At 44.2% G+C, this 23,201-nt stretch overlaps 1 long non-coding RNA gene across 1 annotated transcript in view; it reads left to right on the top strand.

Annotated features, from left to right (window-relative positions):
* Positions 1-23,201, top strand: part of LOC109260859 (uncharacterized) — a 72,946-nt gene that overhangs the window by 20,385 nt on the left and 29,360 nt on the right. Inside the window, exon 2 of the long non-coding RNA XR_008421501.1 lies at positions 9,102-9,258. This is a non-coding gene — a long non-coding RNA (uncharacterized LOC109260859). The remainder of the gene's footprint in view (positions 1-9,101; positions 9,259-23,201) is intronic.

Here is a 23,201-nt window from a genome sequence, read left to right as displayed (position 1 = left end):
TCCCAAGCATTTCCAAGCCTTTAATGTACAGTAGTGCAGTTGTCTCCCCGAAGGGCTGACTGGTATGCAGAAGGGTACTGATCAGCATTAGTCTTTGCGTTCCAAGGCCAGACACATACATCTGGACTCAGGATGTAGGCCTCAAGATTCCTCCTGTGCATCAGAAGTCATGCTTTGGAAATGACATGGTGATGTTCCACGTTTCACACAGAATTATCTTGCACCGCTTCTCAACCCAGTGTGTGTGCTCTTGTCATACTGTGGTATTCGGTCCCCATGTGGAGGTAGCCTTAGCTCCATTTGGGTTTTGTGCCAGGGAAATCTCCAGGGCTGAAGTGACACCAGTCCTGTGATCTCCCTGTATCGATGATGTGTGGGCACATGCATGGTGCAAGTCAGGTTTTGGGTGAGTGTTAAAGATGAGGTGAGGTTTAGGTTCACGTATATACTGTGGGTCACCGTTAAGATTAGGGCTTGGACACAGGAGGCTCGTGGCACTATACCCCCAGTAGGGCAGTTGTCCCCCCGCAGGGCTGAGTAGAGGGGTCTAAGGAGGGTCCCAGTCAGGCTGAGTTTTGGGTGCCAGGGTCACTCCTTGGTTAGACCTCAAGAAGTCCCCTGTGGAGCTCCTTCTGGTCTTTGGAAATGACATTGTGATATTCCAGGTTCCATGCTGAGTTATCCTCCTCTGCTTCTGGGGCCCATGTCCGTCATGTCCTCAGACTTAGGAATTGGGTCCCCATTAGGAGAAAGCTTTACCCAAGGTTAAGTTTTGGTCCAGGGACGTTGCCAGGGCTGAAGCAACACCATTGCCATCATCACCCTGGAAGGCTGAATGAGGGCCCATGCACGGGTGCGGGTCATGTGTAGGGTTAGGTTTGAGTTGAGGTGAGGTTTAATTTGAGCGGTATGTGAGTGTCACAGTTAAGGTTAGGGTTAGGTCCCAGGAAGCTCCAAGCGCTGCAACTCTTGCAGGGTAGTGGTCTTCCCAGAGGATTGAGTGTAGGCCTCATTGGAGTGGGCTGTTCAGGCTTAGTCTTTGTGAGCCAGGGCCAGCTGTGTGTGCCATCTTCAGTTGGGCCTCATCAACCCCCTTGTGCAGCATCATGCGGGCATTGGAAATGTCATGATGATGTTTGATGTTCCATGCCAAATAAGTCTGCACCGCTTTGGGCCATTTGTTTGTGGTGTTCTCAGAGATAGGAATTGGGTCCCCATCCAGAGAGATCCTTAACTAGGGTTAATGTTCTGTTCAGGGACTTCACCAGTGCCGAGGTGACACCATTCCTGTGTGTCGTGTGTGTTGGCTTAGGGTTTGGGATTGGGTTTGGTGGTAGGGGTCAGGGTTACGGTTAGGGTTGGTGTTAGGTGTTAGTGTTAGGGGCTAGAATTAGGTTTATGCATTAGGGTTGGGTTTAGGGTTATGGTTAGTGTTTAGGGTTATGGTTAGGGGTTAGGGTTTTGAGTTAGAATTATGTTTAGGTGTTAGCTTTGGACTTGGATTAGGCTTAGTTTTAGGGTTATGGTTTGGGTTTGAGACTTAGGGTTAGGGTTAAATGGTAGGGTTATGGTTAGGTGTTAGCGTTAGTGTTAGGGTTTGCGTTAAGTTTAGGGATAAGGTGAGGAGTAGGTCTAGGACTTTGGTGCGGGTTATGGGTTAGGGTACTTGATTAGGGGTTAGCGTTTGTGTTAGTGTAACCCACTAACGATTTGTAACGATTAGTGTTAGCGTTTGGGTAAAGTGTAACCATTTTATGGTTAGGGTTAGTGTCAGTGTTTTGGTTTATACTTTTAGTGTTGGCAGGTAGAGTTAGAGCATTAGGGTTAGGGTTTTAGAATTAGAGTTTTAAGATTAGGGTAAGAAGGTTAGGGTTAGTTCGGGATATGTTTACTTTTATAGCTCAGTTGGGTTAGGGTTGGATTTAGACCTAGGGATAGGGCCAGGGTTTAGTATTAGGACTATAGTTAGGGTTAGCTGCTAGGTTTAGGTGTTGGGATTTGGGTGAGTGTTAGGGTTAGGGCTACAGCAAGAAGTAGGTCATGTTTGCACTCCCAAATGGAGTGGGAGGATGTTCATGTGTGGACACCGCCCTCCATCTGTGAGGGATTGCGTTCGTTTTATCGCCCCTGTCTTCCTGCCCTGGAGGATGTTTTTGCCTCGCCCCTTTCTAGCATGGGTGTGGAGTGTTTCACGCCATCACCCTGCCCTCTCTCGGTTTGGTAAGATTTCACTTACTGCCTCATCCATTTTTGGTCCTTGTGGTGCATACTTTCAATCTTTATATTATTTATTTCTCCTCTGACTTTAATTTATTTCATCATTCTGCTGTTTGGGGGTTGTGTTTGTTGTCATCTGTCTGGCTTTTATAATTATAAGGTCATGGAGTTTACTTCAGTGTTTTCTTTTTCTTGAGGGAGACCTGTATTGCTGTAAACTTCCCTGCTAGAACCAGTTTTCCTGCTTTACAGAAGTTTGGATTGCTGTGTTTTCATTTTCTTTTGTTTGCAATCCATTTTGGATTTTGTCTTTGATTTCTTGGTTGAACCATTGTTTAGTAGCATGTTATTTAACTTCCATGTTTTGTTCCTTTTCCAGATATTTTTTCTCGTTGTAGTCTTCTACTTTCATAGGATTATAGTCTGAAAAGACACATGGTATGACGTCAATCAGTTTGATTTTGTTTTGGTTTGTTTTATGACCTAATATTTTATCGAGTGTGGGGAATGTTCCATGTGCACATGAAAAGAATGTGTATTGTGGTGTTTTAGGATGGAATGTCTAAAATATATAGGTTAAGTCCATCTGGTCTACTCTATCATTCAAAGTCACTACTTCCTTGTTGATTTTCTGATGGAATGATCTCTCCACTGATGTCATTGGGGTGTTAAAGTGCCCTACTATGATGGTATGACTATCAATTCTTTACTTTAGTTTTGGACTGTTTTGTGTATTTGGATGCTCTCAGGTTGAACGCTGAGATTGTTCTATCTTTGTAATTGTTCTATCTTTTTGCTGGAAGGTACCTTTTATTAGTATAGTGCCTTCTTTGTCTCTTGTTACAGTTTTCTTTTTAAATCTATTTTTTCTGATACAGGTATGGCTAATGCAGTTTTCTTTTGATACTTTTGTTCCTTAACTAGTCTTTTGTAGGTAGGAAATAGATGGGTCCTATATTGTATTCATTCTATCACCCAGTGCTTTTTATTATGAAGAGAGAGAGCACAGGCATGGTAGGGCGGGGTGGGGGGAATGGGGGAAGAGAGAGACAAAGAGAGAAAGAGGGAGAGAGAGAATAAGAATGAGAATGAATCCTCACCAAGTTCAATGCTCAGTGCAGAGCTCAATTGGGGCTCAATCCCATGATCCTGGGATCATAGCCTAAGCCGAAATCAAGAGTTGAAATTTCAAGCGATTGAGCCATCCAGTTGCCCCTATCTGGCACCCAGTGCCTTTGATTTGAGCATTTATTTTGTTACCATTCAAAGTAATTGATAGACATGTACTTGTCCTATTACTACTTGATGTTGGTTGTTTCTGAATTTTTCTGATCCTTTCTTCTCTTTCTCTTTTTTTGGTTTGCTGGGTTTCATCACAATTTCACAGTTGAAAGTGCTTGTCTTTATACTCTGCATATGTATTAGTGGTGTTTGTTCTGTGGTTATTATGAGGTTTGTACCTAACCACTTCTGCATATAGAAGTCTATATTAAGTTGATAGTTGCTTAAGTTTGAACCGGTTCTTTACTCCTCTCCTCCCCGTGTTGTAGCTATGTAGTGTTCCTATTTCAAAACCTTTCATATCGTGAATACCTTGACTGATGTTTTACAGATATACACGTTTTTATTGCTTCTGCATTTTGCACTTTAATATGGTCACTTTAGGTGTTTCTTTTCCACTTAAAGAGTCCCCTTTAACATTTCTTGCAGGGGTGGTTTGTTGGTTTTGAGTCGCTGAGTATTTATTTGGGAACCTCTTGATCTCTCCTCCTATTTGATTGATAGTTTTCTGGATAGACTCTCTTTGGCTGCAGATGTTTTCCATTTAGCAACTTTACCATACCATGCTGGTCACTTATAGTTTCAAAGTTTCTTCTGAAAAGCATCCAGTGATAACCTTGTGGGGTTTCCCTTGTAGGTAAATGCCGTCTTTTGTTTTCCTGCTGTGAAAATTTTTCTTTATCACGATATTTTGGGTTTTAATTACTATATGATTTGGTGTGGATCTGCTTCCGTTGAATATATTGGGGGTTCTTTGTGCCTCCTGCTTCTGGATCTGTCTCCTTCCCCGCATTAGGGAAATTTTCATCTATTGTGTCTTCAAATAAATTTTCTGATTCTAATTTCTCAGAGTTCTGAAAATGAGAAATAGGACAGAAAAGACCTATTGAAGGTTCTCTGATGAGCCATTGGATTTGCATGCGTGGAGGATAGATTTGGGAGTCAAATGAACAACCTACCTTTAACTTCAAAGAACTAGAAAAAAACAACAATCTATGTACAATGTTCTCAAAAGGGAGAAAGTAATCCACACGAGAGTGCAAACCAATGAAACTGAGACCATGAAGCCAATAGAAAATATGAAGAAGACCAACAGGGGTTTTCAGAAGAGTGAAACAAAATTGTCAAGACTATACATAGACTACGCTAAGACACAGAGAGTACGCAGTTCAAAATAATTATAAATAAAAGAGAAGACATTATGCCTTATACCGAAGAAACATAAAGGAGACAAAGAGGGGACTATGGCCAAATTAGATGCCAGCAAACCGCCTGCCTAGAAGAAATGGATAGGTTCTTAGAAACACACAACCTACCAAGACTGTACCAGGAAGAAATAGAAGGTTTGCACAGACCCATTAAACGAAGACTGTATCAATACAAGAAGATAACCAATGCAAGTAAATTAAATCAGTAATCGAAGTTCTCCCAGGGAAGAAAAGCCCAGGACCAGGTGGATTCACTGGTGAATTTGACCAAATGTTTGTAGAAGAACTAACAGCAGTCGTCTCTCTGATTCAAAAGGAATGAACACCACCAAACTCATTTCATGATACTGGAATTACCCTGGTAGGAAGCCAGAGAAGGATATTACCTGAACGGAAATCTGTAGACCAGTATCCCCGTGATGAATATAGATGAATAATTCCCAATAATGTACAGGCAAACCAAATTCAGCAGCACATTAAAAGGGTCATTGACCGTGATGAAGGATTTTTTTTCCCTGCAAAGGCAGGATGTTTCAGAAATGCAAATCAATCAATATGACCCCTCACATAATTGAATGAAAGAAAATCAACCAGAAACAAGATTCTTAATTATAAATAACAAACGGAGGGTTACTATAAGGGAGGTGGGTTGGGGGATGAGTTAAATGGGTGATGGGCTAAGGAGGGCACTAGTAGTGAGAATCACTGGGTGTTGTATGTAAGTGATGGATGACTACATCCTATACCTGAAGCTAACATTACACTGTATGTTAACCAGCTGGAATTTAAATTAAAAAATTGAAAAAATAAATACTAAAGAAATACATAAATACATTTAAACTAAACTAAATAAATACATGTTAAAAAAGAAAAGAAAACTCATGTGATGATGTCAGTAGACACAGAAAAAGTGTTCTGAGAATATTTGGTATTCATTTGTGCTAAAAATATCTTTAAAATTCTGTGTAGAAGGAACATATCTCAACATAAGAAAGGCCATGTATGTGAAGCCCACAGCTAATATCATACTCAGTAGTGAAATTGTGAAAGATTTTCCACTAAGATCAGGCACAAGAAAAGGGTGCCCTAGATATGTGAAGGAGATTGGGTGATGCAGGCTTCTGGTTATGCAATGAATGAATCACAGATAGAAGATATAGCATAGGGAACATAGAGAATGGTACTGGAGTAGTGATGCATGGTGACAGATGATAGCTACACCTGTGTTAGCGTAGCAGAATGTATACATTTGTCCAATCACTATGTTGTTCATCTGAAACTAATGTAACATAGTATGTCAGCTATTCCCAAATAACATGTTTTTTTTTAAACAAGGTAAAGGACTGAAATAAAAAGTTTAATGTAAAAGAATCTGTTAATATCTAATCAAGAAATGCAGTGAAGTTCCAAACTAGAAAGTCACCATATCAAATTCTGTATCATTCCTATATATTAACCCAATTATCTAAGAAGAAGTAAAGAAAACAATCCCATTTACAATAGCATCAAAAACAATAAAAATTATAGCAATACATTTAGCCAAGGAAATGAAAATCTCTCTACAGAAAACTACAAAACCTGTGTGCAGGAATGGAAGAAATTCAATTTGGGTGAAAGAAAGGGGAGGACACACAAGTCAGTGAAAAGCCATCCCATGTCTAACTTTCGGAGGAATTAATACAGATACAATGTCCATATTACCCAAAGCCATCTAGAGATTCAGTGCAATCTCTATCAAGACTCCGATGCAATTTTTATGTAATTAGAAAATCATATCCTATAATTTATTTGGAACCACAAAAAGACCCCAAGTAGCCAATGCAAGAAAGAACAAAACAGGAGGCATCACACTTCTTGATTTCAAGCGTCATTCTAACACAAAGAAATCAATTATGTCACTGGCATAAGCACAGCCAAAAGACAATGGAACAGAAATTGAGAGCCCAAACTAAACCCATGCATCACAGTCACCTAGTATTCGACAAGGGAGTCAATAATACACAGTGGAGAAGAGTAGTCTTTTGAATAACTGGTACTGGGAAAATTGGATATTCACATGTATAAGAAGAAAGTTTGGCACCGTATAATACACCACTCCCTAGAGAGTGAAAGGAAGAAATAGAGAGAGATGTGTTTAGAGAGAAACAGTGACAAAGAGGAAGTACAAGAAGGAAAGTAGAGACCTGGTCCGGGTATGTGGACAGGGTTAGATGGGCCAGGGGAGAGGGGATGTATGAAGTGGCTCTGAGTGCTGGGGAAGAAAGGGCTTCTATCATGGGCATCAGAGTTCCATGGCCCCAAGACTCCAACATCCCTGGGTCCAAGTTCTGCAGAGGCCATTGGAATTGAAAAGATGTGTAGCCCTCATTTCTTCTGGAATTGTGAGGTTCAGCCTCACGTTCTGTCATGGAGAGTGTGCTGCTCTTTGGCAGGTAAACTCCATAGCCTGCCCTGTGGGGAGGTATCCCAGGGCCATCTCCCTCACTGCCCCAGGCTCTGTTTTTGATTTCCCCCCTCCCCCACCAGCTGGCCTTCCTCAAGTTCTGAACCCAGGCATCAGGCATTGTGTTGCCCCCAGGTCCCGCAGTCTGGATCTGGCAAAGGTGGACTAGTAATATTGATTAAAAAAAATGTTTGACAATAAGGTCCATATCCTCCCTCTGGGACTAGTGGTGTGCATCCAAAACATAGGTTGCTATCCTCCTGTCCACAACCAATCTGAGGAATCCTGAAGGTAGGTGGACCCTTTAAAACACCCTAGTCTTCTCTTACATCAAATTCAAAGACATTTTATTGACCCAGCTTTCTTTTAATTCTGAAGAGATGGCAATTAGTAATTGAAGGCATAATAGTCCTATAGGCAATTGACCTATATGACTGATGGACATTATTTCATCCATCCGTATCCCTAAAGCACATTTCATTGGAAATATTAGCCAAGGATACACACTGTAAATTCACAACAGATGTGTAGCTCCCTGTAAGTTGCGTTCTGACCTTGTCACATATGTGTCATCAAAGATATTATTAGTGACTTTTCAGATAAGCTTTCAACATCAAGAAGGTGATGTTAGAGAATCTGGTATAAATGGAAATTCGCAGATTCTAAATGAGGAATGATTTTTCATTTTTAATGTTTCTTTTTTTGAGAGAACCCGAGCTGGGGAGGGGGATAGAGTGGGAGACACCAAATATGAGGTAGGCTCGAGGCTCTGAGCTCTCAGGACAGAGCCCGATGCGGGGCTCAAACTCATGGACTGCAAAATCATGACTTGAGTCAAAGTCGGACGCTTAACCGACTAAGCCACCCAAGCACCCCAGGAAGGAGAGTTTAGTGGCAAAGAAGAAGAAATTAAAGATAGTGTAAAGGATGTCTATTTTTAATTGAAATATTGTTCACACATTTGTTGTGTTAGTTTTAGGCATACATTGTAGTCATTCCATATGTCTATACATTATGTTGTACTCAACCACAAGTGTAGCTATCATGTGAAAGCATGCAACAATATTATGACAGGATTGACTCCCTTCCATTGGCTGTCCCTTGTATCCCTAGGACTCATTCACTCCATAGCTGGACGCTGGTATCTCTCTCTCTCTAAGGTGTCCATTCTTTATCTAACCTAAGTATTTTGGTGGTAAATAAAATTAGCTCTTGTTCAGCATGTGTAAATCGGTGGTCTATTTTTCTGTGAATATTGCTTAAAACATTACAAATGATGTCGTTACGTTAATAAATTCGGTTTCATTCTTCATTCACAAGAAAGAGAAGGAAAAGATTTTGTGTCCCAGGCCCTGTCACTAAAACCTTCCCAACGAGGAGAACAGGCTTAGTTGTCCAGAGCACCTTCGGTCTCTTAGCTGAGCAATCAGGGCCTTCAACATTGAAGGAATTCCCATGGTGGCCAGCAGAGAGAGCTGGAGCACCACAGACCGGGAGGGGGGGGGTTCCTCTGCTGGGCAGTGATAGCCAGCAGAGGGCGCACCATCTGCTTTTCTGACCCAGGGCGCCTCAGAGCAGGAAGGGCTTAGATTGCTCTCAGAGGACTCAGGCCTCTGCTGGTGCCTCAGTACAGAGAGCAGAGCTGCATTTCCAGCAGGTTCTGCCACCCGCCCCAGGGGAGACCTTGGGAGCTTAGCAGCAACTTGGCATCTCCTGAGTCGCCAGAGAGAAGCTGCCTTGTTGTACTGAGTGCTGAGGAGGGGGCGCCGGGTGGCTTCCCTGGTCAAGCTGGTTGCTGAGCTGCACAGGCCTTTGCATTTTCTGGGCTGTTCCCGTGTTTCATTCCACCCCTTCCCGGACAGTTTTTGAACAAGACGTATTTTACTAAAGGACTTGTGGATTGCGGGGTCCCACGACATCACCCCATAGATGCAGTCGATGGTTTGTTCCAGATTCAGGCTTGTTTCCTGGAAGTAACCCTAACAGAAATTCAGAAGCACGGGAGCTGCATTCAATTAGAACGTGGATACATGAAATGCTCGTCTCACGACCTTCTAGAAGAATGAGCTGGGACCCATGTTCCGAGTCCTGCTGGAACCAGAGACGGAGGTAAGGGCACAAACTGTCCCACACATCATACATGCTTTTTTAAAAATTTCATGGTTATCTTCCAACCTAGTGAAGAGATTGAAAAATACAGAAAACCTGGTAGGTAAGTCTCATTAACCTTATGTTATCTTTTATTTAAATTCCAGTGAGTGAAGACACAGTGTAATATTAGTTTCAGGTGTCCAATATAGAGCAACACTTCCATACATCACCCGGAGCTCATCCCAGGTGCACTTCTTAATCCCCATCAGGTGTTTCACCCATTCCCTCACCTCGCTGTGGAACTCCCCAGTTTGTTTCCTAGTTAAGAGTCCGTTTGTCTCCCCCCCGCCTTTGTTTTGTTTTCTTGCCATGTGTTGGTGAAATCATTGGGTATTTGTCTTTCTCCGAGAGGCTTATTTCACCCAGCATAATATTCTCTCTCTCCATCCACCTCGTGGCAAATGGCAAGATTTCATGTTTTTATGGCTAAATAATATTACATTCCATATACCACATCTCAATTTATTCATCAGTTGATGGATGCTTGGATAGTTTCTGTAATTGGACTTTTGTAGAAAATGCTGCTGTAAACATCACGGTGCATGTATCCCTTTGAAGATTTTGTATTCTTTGTGGAAATACCTTGTAGTGAAATTGCTGGATTGTAAGGTACTTCTATTTCCAGTTTTGTTTTGTTTTTTGACATCTCCATGTGGTTTTCCAGAGTGGCTGCACCAGTTTGCATTCCTACCCACAGTGCAAGAGGGTTATTCTTTCCCCACATCCTTGGCAACACCTGCTCTTTCATCCTTCATTGAGTTTAGTCATTGTGACAGATGTGATGTGTTATCTCATTGTACTTATGAATTGTATTTCCCTGAAGATCAGTATTGTTGAGCATTTTTTCATGTGTCTCTTGGCCAGGTATGTGTCTTCCTTTGGGAAATGTCCATTCGTGTCTTCTGCCCATTTTTAATCAGATATCTCATTTTTTGAGTGCTGTATAACTGTATATATTTTGGACACTAACCCTTTATCCAATGTAGTTTGCAATATCATTCTGTTGATGTTTTAGTTTTGTTGATTATTTCCTTGGTGATGGAAGGTTTTAATTTTTATAAAGTCTCATTATTTTTGCTTGTGTTTCCCTTACCTCTAGAGATATATCTACAAAGACGTTTGTACAGGCAATGTCAAATAAGATACTACCCGTGTTATCCTCTGGGACTTTTATGGTTTCAGGTTTCACATATAGGTCTTTGTCCATGTTGGATTTACTTTTGTGTATGTTGTAAGAAAGTGGTCTGTTGTTTTTGTTTTGTTTTACAGATTGCTGTCCAGTTTTTCCAAAACCATATGTTAAGGAGCCTTTTTTTAAATTTATGTATTTATTTTTGAGAGAGAGAGAGAGATCATGCAGAAGAGGGGCAAAGAGGGGCGCCTGGGTGGCTCAGTCGGTTAAGCGGCCGACTTCAGCTCAGGTCACGATCTCACGGTCTGTGAGTTTGAGCCCCGCGTCAGGCTCTGGGCTGATGGCTCAGAGCCTGGAGCCTGCTTCCGATTCTGTGTCTCCCTCTCTCTCTGCCCCTCCCCCGTTCATGCTCTGTCTCTCTCTGTCTCAAAAATAAATATAAAAAAAAACGTTAAAAAAAAAAAGAAGAGGGGCAGAGAGAAATGGAGAGAGAGAATCCCACGCATGCTCTGCACTGCCCTGAGATCATGAACTTAGCTGAATCCACAATCACACGCTTTCGTGACTGGGCCACCCATGTGTCCCAAGACTATCTTTTTCTCCATTGGATGCTCTTTCCTGCTTTGTTGAGAATTAATCGACCATAGAAGTGTGAGTTTATTTCTGGGTTTCCATGCTATTGACTATGCATATGAGTTTGTTGTTGTTATTTTTTGTTGTTGTTTTGTCAGTACTGTTCAGTACTGATATACTGATCATACTGTTCTGCTCAGTATAGCTTTGTAATATAACCTAAAGTCTGGAATGGTGATGTCTCCAGCTTTGCTTTTCTTCTACAAGTTTGTTTTGGCTGTTTGGGGACTTTTGTCATTCCATACGAATTTGAGATTATTTGTTCTTGTTCTGTGACAAATGTTTTTGTTAGTGTGATAGGGATTTCATGACATGTGTAGATTGTTTTGAGGAGTGTAGACATTTTAACAGTATTTTGTGCTTCCCATCCATGAACATGAAATGTATGTCCATTTCTTGGTGTCCTCTTCCATTTATTTCATCAGAGTTTCATAGCCTTTCGAGTACAGGTCTTTCACCTCTTTGGTTAGGTTTATTCCTGTTTTCTGGTGGTATTTGTGAGCCTGTCAATGGGATTGATCCCTTACTTTCTCTCTGTGTTAATTCATGATTTGTGTTAGAAATTCAATACATCTATGTTCCTTGATTTCTGTAGATTGTGACTTGTCAAATTCATATATCAATTTTAGCAATTTTTAAGGGACCCTTTCATGTTTTTTATACAACATATCATGTCAGTTCCAAATAGCGAAAGTGCTACTTCTTCCTTGCCAATTTGGATGCCTCTTATTTCTTTTTGTTGTCTGAGTGCTGTGGTTAGGGTTTCCCGTACTATGTGGGATAACAGTGGTGAGAGGGGTCATTCCTATCTTGTCCCTGACTTTGGAAGAAAAACTTTCAATTTTTCCCCATTGAGGATGAGATGAGCTGTGGGTTTTTCATAGATGACCTTTATTATGTGCAGGTAGGTTGAGTCTCAATGTACTTTGCTAAGAGTTTTTATCATGAATGGATGTGACATTTTATCAAATAGTTTTCCTGCATCTGTTGAAAGCATCATATTGTTCTTATCCTTTCTTCTATTACTGTGGTGCATCATGTTGATTGATATGTGAATGTGGAACCACCCTTGCAGCCCAGGAATATATCCCACTTACTTATGGTAAATGATTCTATGAATGTATTGTTGACTTTAATTTGAAGGTATTTTAATGAGAATTTCGGCATACATAGTCATCAGGCTATTGCTCTGCAGTTTTATTTAAAAATTTTTAAACATTTTTTTAAATATTTATTCCTTTCCTTAGAGTACATAAAAGTGAGGGAGGGGCAGAGAGACAGGGAGAGAGAGAATCCTGGCCATGCCCCACACTGTCATGGTAGGGCCCAACGTGGGACTCGAACCCACGCACCGCAAGATAATGTCCTAACCCAAAATTAAGAGTTGGACAGTAAACCGACCGACCCACACAGGCGCCGCTGCAGTTTTCGGTTTTAGTGGAGGCTTCATCTCGTTTTGGTATCAGGGTAATGATTGCCTCATACGATGAATTTGTAAGTTTTCCTTCTTTTTTTATTTTTTGTAATAATTCGAGGAGAATACGTATTCTTCCTTAAATGGATGGTAGAATTCATCAATGAAGCGATCTGGCCCTGAACTCTTGTGTTGGGGGGAGATTTTAATTACTGATGTGATATCTTTCTGTTTTCAGATTTTATATATCTTCCTGTTTCAGTTTTGGTAGTTTGTGTGTTTCTAGGAATTTGTCCATTTTTCTCAGAGTGTACAATTTGTTGCATATAGTTGTTCATAATATTATCTTCTAATTGTATTTTTGTGGTGTTGACTGTTATTTCTCCTTTCTTATTTGTGATTTTATTTATTTGAGTCCTTTCTGTCTTCTTTGTGAAAAGTCTGCCTAGGAGGTTTTCAAGTTGATTACTGCTTTCAAAGAACCAGCCCCTGGTTTCATTCGTTTGGTCTAGTGTCTTTTTGGTTTCTATATTCCTTATTTCTGCCCTAAACTCTATTATTTCCTTCCTTCTGCTGCTCTTTTTCTCATTCCTTTAGGTGTAAGTTAGGATTGTTTGAGATTTTTCTTGCTCTTTAAGGTAAGCTTGTATTGCTATATACTTCCATCATAGACTGCTTTTGCCGCATTCCAAAGGGTTTTACCAGTGTATTTTCATTTTCATTTGTTTCAGTGTATTTTCTCATTGATTTCCTGATTGACCCATTCATTTAGTAGCATGTTATTTAACCTCCCTTTATTTGTGGCCTTCCCCCCACCCCGCCCTTTTTTTGTGGTTGACTTCAAGTTTCCTAGCTTTGTGGTTAGAAAAGATGCTTGGTCTGATCTCTGTCGTTGGGTACCTCTTGAGGCCTGATTTGTGACCTAGAATGTGATCAATTCTGGAGAACGCCCCATGTATGCTTGAAAAGATTGTGTACTCCGCCATTTTAGTATGGAGTGTTCTGAATATATCTGTTAAACCCATCTGGTCCAGTGTGTTATTCAAAGCCATTGTTTCCTTGTTAACTTTCTGTTTATAGGTTCTGTCCATTGATGGGAGTGATGTGTCAAAGTCCTCTACTATCATCATATTATTATAAATGAGTTCCTTTATGGTTGTTGCTAAATGTTTTATATACTTGGTGATCGCATGTTGGGTGCATCAAAATTTACAATCATTGGATCTTCTTGTTTGGCTGTCCCCTTTAGTATGAGATCGTGTCTGTCTTCATCTCTTGTTATAGCTTTATGTATGTATGTATGTATGTATGTATGTATGTATGTATGTATTTTGACTTAAGTCTTAGTTGACATACAGTGCCTTCTCGGATTTAGGAGTAGAATTTGGTGATTCATCCTTTACATACAACACCCAGTGCTCATCACAACAAGTGCTCTCCTTAATACTCGTCCTCCATCTAGCCCAGTGCTGACCCATCTCCCTCCATCAACTTTCACTTTTTTTTTTCTCTAACATTAAGAGACTCATGTGGTTTGTTACCACGCTTCTCTTTTCCTGCCTCCTTCCCTAGCTTTCATGTGTTTTGTTTCTTAAATTCCACATGAGTGAAATCATATATGTGTCTTTCTCTGATTGACATATTTCACTTAGCATAATACATTCGAGCTCCATCCACATCGTTGCAAATGGCAAGATTTCATTCTTCTTGAAGCTGAGTTATATTTCATTGTATATACGTATGTATGTATATGTGAACATACACATATGTACATATGCATATACATACGTATACATACACACACACCACAACTTCTTTACACCTTCTTCAGTTGATGGATACTTGGGCTTTCTCCATAGATTGGCTACTGTTGATACTTCTCCTATAAATATTGGGTGCATGCAATGTCACTATTAGGTATTTACCCAAAGGGTACCAAAATAGAGTCTCGGTTTTGAAGTTTATTTTGCCTGATATAAGTATTGCTACTGGCTTTCTTTTGACATTATTGACATCATAAATATTTCTTCATTCCCTCACTTCAAATCTGCAGGAGACTTAAGTCCAAATAAGGCTTTGTAGGCAGCATCTAGATAGACATTGTTTTTTGTTTGTTTGTTTGTTTGTTTGTTTGTTTGTTTGTTTGTTTTGTCCATTCTGACGCCCTATCCAATGTCTTTTGATTGGAGCATTCAGTCCATTTATATTCAGAGTGATTATTGATAGGTATATATTTAGTCCCATTCTACTAGTTGTTTTGTCGTTGTTTCTTGATGTTTTCTCTGATCCTTTCTTGTCTGTAACACTTTTAGTCTTTCATTTCCACTCAATGGCCCGATTTAAATATTCTTTTCTTTTGACTGGTGGTACATTTCTTTACTTATTTTTAATATTTCTTCTTTTTAAAATTTAAGCCCAAGTTAGTTACCTTATAGAGGAATATAATTTCAGCAGTAGAATTTAGTGATCCATCAAGTACAAAATATACCCAATACTCATCACAACGTCCACCCCTAATGCCCATCACCCATTTAGCCCATACCCCTATTCAGTAACCCTCCAGGAACCCTGAGATTCTTCCCTCTATTTAACAGTCTCTTATCATTTGACTCCCTCTCTGTATCTTATTTTTGCTTTCCTTTCAGTATGTTCATTAGTTTTATTAAATTCGACAGATGAGAGAAATCATAGGATGTGTGTCTTTCTCTGACATATTTTGCTTAGCTTAATAAAATCCGGTTCCATCCGCGTTGTTGCAAATAGCGAGATTTCATTCTTTTTGATCGCCGAGTAATAGTCCATTGTATGAATATACCATATCTTCTTTATCCATTCATCTGTCAGTGGTCATTTGGGCTCTTTGCATAGCTTAGCTATTGTTGATAATGCTGCTATAAATATTGGAGTACACGTGCCGCTTCGAGTCAGCGTTAGTGTATCTTTTGGATAAATACCTAGTAGTGCAATTGCTGGTCCTAGTGTAGTTCTATTTTTTGTTTGTGATGAATCTCCATATTATTTTCCAGAATGGCTACACCACTTTGCATTCCCACCAGCATTGCAAAAGGATTCCCTTTCCCTGCATCCTTGCCAACATCTGTCATTTCTGGAGATGTTAATTTTAGCCATTCTGATAGGTGTGAGGGTATATCTCATTGTGGGTTTCATTTGTATTTCAGTGATGACGAGTGAGATTGAGCATGTTTTCATGTGTGACCAATCTGGATGTCATCTTTCTTAAAGTGTCTCTTCATGTCTTTTGCCCATTTCTTCACTGGATTATTTGGTTTCTGGGTGTTGAGTGTGATAGGTTCTTTACAGATTTTGGATACTAGCCCTTTATCTGACATGTCACCTGCAAATATCTTCTCCCATTTCATTCAGTTGCCTTTTAGTTTGGCTGATTTTGTCCCCTGCTGTGCAGAAGCTTTTTATCTTCAGGACCCAATAGTTCATTGTGGTTTTTATTGCCCTTGCTTCTGGAGACATGACAAGCGAGAAGTTGCTGCGGCCAGGATCAAGGAGGTACATTGCCTGTTATCTCCTCTAGGATTTTGATGGTTCCTGACTTACATTTAGATCATTCATCCATTTTGAGAGGTGTGTGTGTGTGTGTGTGTGTGTGTGTGTGTGTGTGTGTGATTTAAGAACAGTGTCCAGGTTCATCATTCTCACTGTCCAGTATTCCTAGTACCATTTGCTGAAGAGACTCTTATTCCATTGGATATTCTTTCTGTGTTAACAAAGATTACTCACCATATGTTTGAGGGTATATTTCTGGGTTCCATATTCTGTTCCATTGACGTCTGTCTCTGTTTCTGTGCCTGTACATACCGTCTTGATGAATGTAGCTTTGTAATACACCATAAATCCAAAATAGTTATGTTTCCACCTTTGTTTTCTTTTTCAACATGACTTTGGCTTTTGGTATCTTTTCTGGATCCTTACACATTTTAGGGTTGTTTGTTCTAGCTCTGTGGAGAAAGCTCGTGTTATTTTGATAGGGATTGCATTGCGTGTGTCGATTGCTTTGGTAGTAATGACATCTTAACAATGTTTGTTCTTCTAATACGTGAGCATGGAATGTTTTCCATTTCTTTGGGTTTCTTCAATTTTTCTCATAGACGATTTATGGTTTGTTGCTTACATCCCCAATGGGAGAGAGTCTGAGCTAGGGTTAGGGTTCGGTCAAGGACGTTGCCAGGGCCAAAGCAACTCCAGTCTCGTGATCTCCCTAGAGGAATGAAGTAAGGGACCAGGAGACAGCGGGGGTCAAGTGTTGGATTAGGTTTCAAAATCGGGTTAGGATTCGGTTGATGTTTCAGGTTAGGGGTAGGGTTTGGGTTAGGACACAAGAGGCTCCAGGTACGGAACCCACAGCAGGGCAGTGGTCTCCCGAATGGGCTAAGTTGAGGGCACAGGGGAGAGGGCCGGTAAGGATCAGTCTTAGGCTTCCAAGGCCATGCAACTCTATGGGCCACTGGTCGGGTAGGCCTCAGGAATTCTCTCAAACAACTGCAGCCGGGCCTGCAGAACGACATTGTTAGATTCCAGGAACCATGCCGAGTAACACTGCCCCGTTTCTGGAACCCCAGGCGCGTGGTGTTGCCAGACCTTGGGATTGGGTCCCCAAGGGGAGAGAGCCTTAGCTACGGTTAGTGTTTGGACCAGGGATGTAGCCAGGGTTGAAGCGACTCCAGTCTCGAGATCTCCCTTGAGAGATGAAGTGAGGGCCCATGCAAAGGTGAGGGTAAAATGAAGGGTTAGGGTTCAAGGCCGGTTTAGGATATGGTGGACAGTCCGGTTAAGGGTAGGGTTGGGGTTAGGCCCCAGGAGGCCCCATGTGCTGAAGCCAGAACAGTGCAGTGGTCTCCCCGAAGGACTGAGTTCAGGGCACAAGGGAGAGTGCTGGGCAGGATCAGACTCTGTTCTTCCAAGGCCACACAACTCTATGAACGTCTGGTAGGGGAAGGCTCAGGAATCCTCTCTGTCAGCTGCAACAGGCATGGAAAACGATATGGTGAGCTTCCAGATACCATAACCAGTGACCATGCAACCCTTCAGGACCCAAGGCACATGGTGTTGTCAGACGTATGGATTGGGTCCCCATGGGGAGAGAGCCTTAGCTAGGGTTAGGGTTCGGTCCAGGGACGTCGCCAGGGCCGAAGCCACACTGGTCCCGTGATCTCTCTCAAGGTCTGAAATGAGGGCCCAAGCGATGGGGCGACTCAAGTGGAGGGTTAGGTTTCGAGGACGGCTGAGATTTCAGTGGAGGGTTCCAACACAAGTTAGGTTTAGGGTGAAGTTTAGATTCCAGGAGGCTACAGGCGACGAACCCACAGCAAGGCAGTGGTCTCCCTGAAGGGCTGAGTTGAGGACACAAGGGAGGGCAGCTGCAGCTGGGCCTGGGAAACGACATGGTGAGCTTCCAGGTTCCATGCCAGGTGAGCCTCCACCGCATCTGGACCCCAGGCGCGTGGTGTTGTCAGACATCGGAATTGGGTCCCCATGGGGAGGGAGCCTTAGCTAGGTTTATGGTTCGGTCCAGGGACGTTGCCAGGGCCGAAGCGACTCGGGTCTCGTGATGTCCCTCGAGGGCTGAAGTGAGGGCCCATGCAGCAAGGCGGCTCAAGTGCAGGGTTAGCGTTCAAGGCATACCTAGGTTTCGGTGGAGGGTCCCGGTTTGGGGTAGGGTTAGGGTGAGGGTTAGGTCCCAGGAGTCTCCAGGTGCCAAACCCTCAGCAGGACAGTGTTCTCCCCGAAGGGCTAACTTGAGGGCACAAGGGAGGGTGCCGGTCAGGATCCGTCTTTGGCTGCCAAGGCCACACACGTGATTGAGCCCTGGTCGAGGAGGCCTCTGGAATCCTCTCGGGCACCTGTAGCCGGGCCTTGGAAATGACATGGTGAGCTTCCAGGTTCAATGCCGAGTCAGCCTGCACCGCTCTGGATGCCAGGCGCATGGTGTTCTCAGACGTTGGAAATGGGTCCCCTTGGGGAGACAGCCTTAGCTAGGGTTAGGGTTCGGTTCAGGGACGTCGCCAAGGCCGAAGCGACTCTGGTCTCGTGATCTCCCTCGAGGGCTGAAGTGAGGGCCCGTGTCACAAGGCATCTCAAGGGCAGTCCTGGGTTCGAGGCAGGGTCAGGTTTCGGTAGAGGGTCCCGGTTCGGGGTAAGGTTAGGGTTAGTGTTAGGTCCCAGGAGGCTCCAGGTGCCGAACCCACAGCAGGGCAGACGTCTCCCCGAAGGGCTGAGTTTAGGTCACATGGGAGGGTGCCGGTCAGGATCAGTCTTTCGCTGCCAAGGCCACACAAGTCCATGGGCCCCGGGTCGAGGAGGCCTCTGGAATCCTCTCGGGCAGCTGCAGCCGGGCCTGGCAAACGACATGGTGAGCTTCCAGGTTCCATGCCGAGTGATCCTGCACTGCTTCTGGACCCCATGCTCGTGGTGTTGTCAGAAGTTTCTGAGCTGAGACTCCAGGGTCTGGAGGCTGTTTGGGATTCTGTGACTCCTTTCTCTCAGGTTCAGGGAGCGGCTTCAGCCATGTTAAGCCTTGTTAAGTGACTCAGGACCTGTTTGCCCTGAGCTCGCAGCCCTGGGCCTGGAGGCCCGGGGCTCGCAGTGTCTGCTACCCATTCCGTGTCTCGCATCCCTCGGGCCTATCCCGGTAGTTTCTGAGGTGAGATCCCAGGGTCTGGAGGCTTTTTGGGATTCTAGCTTGTGTCTCGCTTGGAATTTTGTGTTCGTTTCACAGCCCCTTGAGAGGCTGCTTTGGATTCTGTGTCTCCCATCTCTCGGACCTTCCCCGGGAGTTTCTGAGCTGAGACCCCAGGGTCTGCAGGCTTTTTGGGATTCTGTGACTCCTTTCTCTCAGGTACAGGGATCGGCTTCAGCCATGGTAAGTTATGGTAAGTGACTCAGGACCTGGAGGCCCGGGGCTCGCAGGGGCTGCTACGGATTCTGTGTCTCGCATGCCTCGGACCTATCCTGGGAGTTTCTGAGCTGAGACCACAGGGTCTGGAGGCTGTTTGGGATTCTGTGACTCCTTTCCCTCAGGTACAGGGAGCGGCTTCAGCCATGGTAAGCCATGGTAAGTGACTCAGGACCTGGAGGCCCGGGGGTCGCAGCTGCTGCTTGGGTTTCTGTGTCTTGCATCCCTCAGACCTATCCCGGGAGTTTCTGAGCTGAGACCACAAGGTCTGGAGGCTTTTTGCGATTCTAGCTTGTGTCTCGCTTGGGATTTTGGGCTCGCTGCACAGCCCCTGGAGGGGCTGCTTGGGATTCTGTCTTCCATCCCTCGGACCTTCCCCGGGAGTTTCTGAGCTGAGAACACAGGGTGTGGAGGCTGTTTGGGATTCTGTGACTCCTTTCTCTCAGGTACTGGGAGCAGTTTCAGGTACACGGAGCTTTTTGAGGCACGGGGCGCACCTTCAACCACGTGGCTTGTCTTCAGGCACTGGGAGCACCTTCAGGTAAAGGGAGCCGCTTCACGCACAGGGAGTGACTTCAGGCAAGGGCAGCCTCTGTGCTTTTCATGCACGGGGCGCGCCATCAGGCACTGTGCTCACCATTAGGCACATGGCGCCCTCAGGCAAGTGCTGCGCAGTCAGGCATGGGGCAAGCCTTCCGGGAGTTCCTGTGCCCTTGAGTCAAGAGGAGTGTCTTGAGACATGGGGCTTGCCTTCAGGCACTGGGAGCTTTTTCAGGCATGTGGCACAGCTTCAGGACAGGGAGCTCCTGTGCCATTCAGGAAAGGGGAGTACATGTGTCTTTCAACAAGGGGTGCCCCAGCATCCACAGAGAACTCAAGGAGACAGAGAGACTACCTTCGGGCATGGCATGCATCCTCCGAATGTGCCTGTGCATTTCACGCACAGTGAGTGCCTTTAGCCATGGTAAGTGACTCAGGACCTGGAGGCCCTGGGCTCGCAGCCCCGGGCTTGGGTGCCCTGGGCTCTCAGTCCCGGGCCTGGGGGACCTGGGCTCGCAGCCCATGTGCTGGGGGCCCTGGGCTCGCAGCCCATGGTCTGGGTTCCCTGGGCTCATAGGGTTGCTTGGGATTCTGTGTCTCGCATCCCTCAGACCTTCCCCGGGAGGTTCTGAGCTGAGACCAGAGGGTTTGGAGGCTTTTTGGGATTCTGTGACTCTTTTCTCTCAGGTATAGGGAGCGGCTTCAGGCACACAGAGCGTTTTGAGGCATGGGGCGCACCTTCAACCATGGGGCTTGTCTTCAGGCACTGGGAGCACCTTCAGGTACAGTGAGGGGCTTTATGCACAGGGCGTGACTTCAGGCAAGGGGAGCCTCTGTGCTCTTCAGGCACAGGTTGCGCCATTAGGCACTGTGCTTGTCATCAGGCACAGGGCGCCCTCAGGCAAGGGGTGCGCTGTCACGCATGGGGCAAGTCTTCAGGGGGTGCTTGTGCCCTTGAGTCAAGGGGAGCACCTTGAGGCATGGGGCTTGCCTTCAGACACTGGGAGCTTTTTCAGGCATGGAGCACAGCTTCAGGACGGGGAACCCCGGTGCCATTCAGGAAAGGGGAGTACATGTGTCTTTCAACAAGGTTTGCCCCAACATGCACAGGGAACTCAAGGAGACAGAGAGACTACCCTCAGGCATGGCATGCATCCTCAGAATGTGCCTGTGCATTTCAGGCACGGGGAGTGCTGTCATCCATGGTGAGTGGCTCAGGGCCTGCAGCCTCTGGGCTCGAGGCACAGAGCCTGGAGGCTCTGTGCTCGCGGCACAGATCCTGGAGGCACGGTGCTCGCGGCACAGAGCCTGGAGGGGCTGCTTGGGATTCTGTGTCTCTCTCTCTCTTTCTGTCCTTCCCCGGGAGTCTCTGTGATGACAGCACAGAGCCTGGAGGCTGCATGGGATTTTGTGTGTGTCTCTCTCTCTGACCTTCCCCTGGAGTTTCTGTGCTGAGGTGACAGAGCCTGGAGGCTGCTTGGGATTCTGTGTCTCCTGTCTCTCTGTCCTTCCCTTGCAGTTCCTTCAGCACTGGGAGTGCCGACTTCAGGCACTGGCAGTGGAGACTTCAGGCACTGGGTGTGATGACTTCAGTCACTGGGAATGACGGCTGCCATCACTAGGAGTAACTGCAGACACTGAGTGTGACTTTGACTTCAGTCACTGGGAGTGACTCAGGCAAGAGATTGTGCTGCTCTTTGGCAGGTAAACTCCAAGCCTGCCCTGTGGGGGGTGTCCAAGTCTCCCTCACTGCCCCAGGCCCTGTTGGATTTCCCCTCTCCCCCACCAGCTGGCTTCCTCAAGTTCTGAACCCAGGCATCAGGCATCATGTTGCCCCCAGGTCCTGAAGTCTGTACCTGCCAGAGGTGGATTGCTGATATTGATTAAGAAAATTGACAATAGAGTCCATATCCTCCCTCTGGGACTAGCGGTTGGCGTCCCAATCGTGGGTTGCTATCCTCCTCTCCACAAAACTATCTGAGGATTCCAGAAGGTAAGTGAACACTTTAAAACACTCCAGTCTTCTCTTACATCAAATTCAAAGACATGTTCATGTCCCAGCTTTCCTTTAATTCTGAAGAGATGGCAATTAGTAATTGAAGGCATAATGGTCCTATAGGGTAATTATCTATATGACTGGTGGACATTATTTCATCCATCCGTGTCCTTAAAGCACGTTTCATTGGAAATATTAGCCAAGGATACATACTGTAAGTTCACAACTGATTTGTAGCTCCCTGTAAGTTTCATTCTGACCTTGTGACATATGTGTCATCAAAGATGTTATTAGTGACTTTTCAGATAAGCCCTCCACATCAAGATGGTGATGTTAGAGAATCTGGTATAAATGGAATTTCACAGATTCCAAATTAGGAATGATTTTTCATTTTTAATGTTTCTTTTTTCTTTTTTTTTTGAGAGATCCCAGGCTGGGGAGGAGGGAGAGAGTGGGAGATATTGAATCTGGGGCAGGCTCGAGGCTCTGAGCTCTCAGGACAGAGCCTGACGCAGGGCTCAAACTCATGGACTGCAAGATCACGACTTGCGTCAAAGTCGGACGCTTAACCAACTAAGCCACCCAGTCGCCCCAGGAATTATAGTTTATTGGCAAAGAAGGAGAAATTAAAGATAGTGTAAAGGATGTCTATTTTTATTGAAATATTGTTCACACATTTGATGTATGAGTTTTAGGCATATATTGTAGTCATTCCATATGTCTATAAATTATATTGTACTTAAGCACAAGTGTAGCTATCCTTTGAAGGCATACAACAGTATTATTACAGGGTTGACTCCATTACATTGGCTGTCCCTTGTAACCCTAGGACTCATTCATTCCATAGCTGATGCCGGTATCTCTCTCAAAGGTGTTCATTCTTTATCTAACCTAAGTATTTTGGTGGTAAACACAATTATCTCTTGCTCAGCACGTGTAAATTGGCGGTCTATTTTTCTGTGAACATTGCTTAAGACATTACAAATGATGTCATTACATTAATAAATTCGGTTTCATTCTTCACTCACAAGAAAGGAGAAGGAAAAGATTTCTTTGTGTCCCAGGCCCTGTCATTAAAACGTTTTCCAATGTGGAGAACGGGTTTAAGTTGCCCTGAGCACCTTCAGTGTCTCAGCTGAGCGACCAGGGCCTTCCACATTGCAAGAATGCCCATAATGGCCAGCAGAGAGAGCTCAAGCACCACAGACCCAGAGGGACGGATTCCTCTGCCCAGACAGTGATGGCCAGCAGAGGGCGC

This window comes from Panthera pardus, unplaced genomic scaffold, assembly GCF_024362965.1.
Source record: "Panthera pardus isolate Hobbes unplaced genomic scaffold, ASM2436296v1 HiC_scaffold_13, whole genome shotgun sequence".
NCBI classification, from domain to species: domain Eukaryota; kingdom Metazoa; phylum Chordata; class Mammalia; order Carnivora; family Felidae; genus Panthera; species Panthera pardus.
Note: the sequence above shows the minus strand (reverse complement) of the source record. Positions and strands in the feature narration are given on the sequence as shown.